We start from the raw sequence: 3,178 nt of genomic DNA on the forward strand, positions 1-3,178 counted from the left end.
AGACACAAATTGTGAGTTTGGGACCCTCCATTGGAAAAGGTCAGACTTGAAAAGTACAGTACTCACAGTAGTAAGTATATTGAACTTTGAGGGTTTTTTATTTAAAAAAATTTTTAAATATTTATTTAATTTTTTGAGAGATAGAGAGACAGAATGCAAGTTGGGGAGGAGCAGAGAGAGAGGGAGACACAGAATATGAAGCAGGCTCCAGGCTCTTAGCTGTCAGCATAGAGCCCAATGTGGGGCTCAAACTCATGAACCATGAGATCAAGACCTGAGCAGAAGTCAGCTGCTTAACTGACTGAGCCACCCAGGTACCCTAGTATATTGAATTTTGAATCAGAGTCTTGAATCTTTTCTCTGACCTCACCGTTGACTCACTATGTTACTTAACTGTGTCATCTTATCTGAGATTTCAGTTTTACTCTTGCTCAAATAGGGCTACTGCTTGCCCCTCCCACATCATGGGGTTTTTGCGATAATCTAATGGAATAACAAATGTAAAACATTTTTGAAAAAGATAAACTGTTTTAAAAATGTAAATTGGTGTCGTACATAACACAAACACAATAAAAACAATGATAGTAATTCACATTTATAATTTATAATACGTTCTCACTACATCAAGTTCTTGCTCCGTCAATTTTGCTAAATGTCATTTTCTCAGTGAGGACTTTGCTGACCGCTCTGTTTATAAATTACACTCCTTCACTCATGTTCCCATCCCCTATATTCTGCTTTATTTGGGATGGCACTCACAACCGGCTAACATCCTGTATAATTTAATTCGATTTTTTAGTGCCTGTCTCTGGTCCTAAGAACGTATACTATATGAAGAAAGGGATTTTATGTATTTTGTTCCCTCAACACCTAATACTGTAAACTAATACATAACAGACACTTAATAAATATTTCTTTAATTAGTGATTTCTGCCTGATCTTTTCCCATGTAGGTACATATATTATTAGCTTGTGTGAAATCAAGATATTTACTATTCATCCAGCAGAAATTATCCTTGTTCTATGCAGGTAGCTAGGTGGAAATCCTACTATCTCAGAAAATCCTAAGTTAAGACAACTATTTTCTGTGGATATAATAAGCCTTTTCTTTTAATTCCAGTATAATGAACTACAGTGTTATATTAGTTTCAGGTGTACAATATAGTGATTGAACAATTCTATAAATTACTCAGCACTTATCATGATGTGTGTACTCTTAATCCCCTTCACCTAATTAACCCATCCCCCTATCCACCTCCCCTCTGGCAACCACTAGTTTGTTTTCTATAGTTAATAGTCTGGGGTTTTTTTTTGTCTCCTTTTTTCTTTATTTATTTTGTTTTGTTTCTTATATTTCACATATAAGTGAAATCATATGGCATTTGTCTTTCTCTGACATTTCACTTTGTATTATACCCTTTAGATTCATCCATGTTGTTGCAAATAGCAAGAATTCATTCTTTTTTATGGACAAGTAATCTTTCAGAATATACATATATATACTTTATATATTATACTAATTATATTAATAAAATATATATACAAATATACTACATCTTCTTTATCCATACATCCCAATGGACACTTGGGTTATTTCCATATCTCGGCTATTATAAATAAAGTTGCAATAAACATTGTGGTGCATATATCTTTTCGAATTAGTGTTTTTGTTTTCTTTGGGTAAATACCAGTAATGGAATTACTGGATCATATGGTAATTCTATTTTTAATTTTTTGAGGAATCTCCATAATGTTTTCTACATGAACAAACTTAGAACTTTTCTTTTCCCCTAAAATCAGGAAAAAGACAAGTATGTCCACTCTCACCCCTTTTATTCAATTTAATCAGCCTTTTGAGGCACTCTGCTATAACATTAGCCATATGGTTAGGTGAGATAGATAGTTACTATCTTCTGAGTGGGATTGTTTAATGCAATGTTTCACCTTGTGGTCCAATATTATCTCTACCATTTATTAACCATGTGACCTTAATCATGGTACTTGAATTTACTAAGGCTTCTGTTTTCTCATCTATGAAATGAGGGTTTGCAATAGTGCCCTCTTCAAAAAGATGTTAGGTGACCAAATTATGCATGAAGCACTTGACACAATTCCTGAACATGGTAAAAGCCAAATAGTCTTCTTTAGGTAATGCCAAAGGGGGCAGGTGTTCTAGAAATATTCCCATACCCCCTTCACAATTGGAAGGATGTTTGATTTTCTATAAACGTCTTCCCATCCCCACAAAATACAAAATCCGTAGGCACTTATCTACAGAAATTGAGAGTATGTGTATATTCCCATGTCTAGGTACTCGATGGTGAAGGAAAGTGAAGGAGTAGCAGTTGAAAGGGACTCAAAAGGAGGCTGAAATTCTGAAAATTCACTTCACCAACTTCAAAAGATTGTGCTGGCTGGCGTTGATGATTGGAGCTTGGTCCATGGTACTTAAGGAAATATTCCTAAGGTAAGTACACCACAATAGAGGGTGCTGGGATACTAGATTCTATGCTATGACTTGCAAGTTTCTCGTTGCCAACATGATTTTCATGGTTGCCAAAAAGTAGGCAAAAATCTCCCTTCAACAAAATTAATTATATATATATTCTTTGTGTACCTAGACATAAACTTCCATCCCTCCCTTATTTTTTCTGTCTTTTTATTTTTTTAATATAATTTATTGATGAGTTAGCTAACATATGGTGTATACACTGTGCTCTTGGTTTCAGGGGTAGATCCCATGATTCATCACTTAGATACAATACCCAGTAGTCTTCCCAACAAGTGCCCTCCTCAGTGCCCATCACCCATTTCCCCCTCTCCAATCCTGTTTGTTCTCTGTATTTTAGAGTCTCTTATGGGTTTGCCTCCTTCTCTGTTTGAAACTATTTTTCCCCTTCCCTTCCCCCATGGTATTCTGTTGTTTCTCAAGATCTACATACGAGTGAAAATATATGATATTTGTCTTTCTCTGACTGACTTATTTCATTTAGTATAATACCCTCCAGTTCCGTCCACATTTCTACAAATGGCAGGATTTCATTATTTCTCATTGCCAAGTATCATTCCATTGTATATATAAACCATATCTTCTTCATCCATTCATCAGTTGATGGAAAGTTGGGGTCTTTCCATGATTTGGCTATTGTTTAAAGTACAGCTATAAACACTGGGGTAC

The sequence above is a fragment of the Neofelis nebulosa genome, chromosome X (genome assembly GCF_028018385.1).
Source record: "Neofelis nebulosa isolate mNeoNeb1 chromosome X, mNeoNeb1.pri, whole genome shotgun sequence".
NCBI lineage: Eukaryota > Metazoa > Chordata > Mammalia > Carnivora > Felidae > Neofelis > Neofelis nebulosa.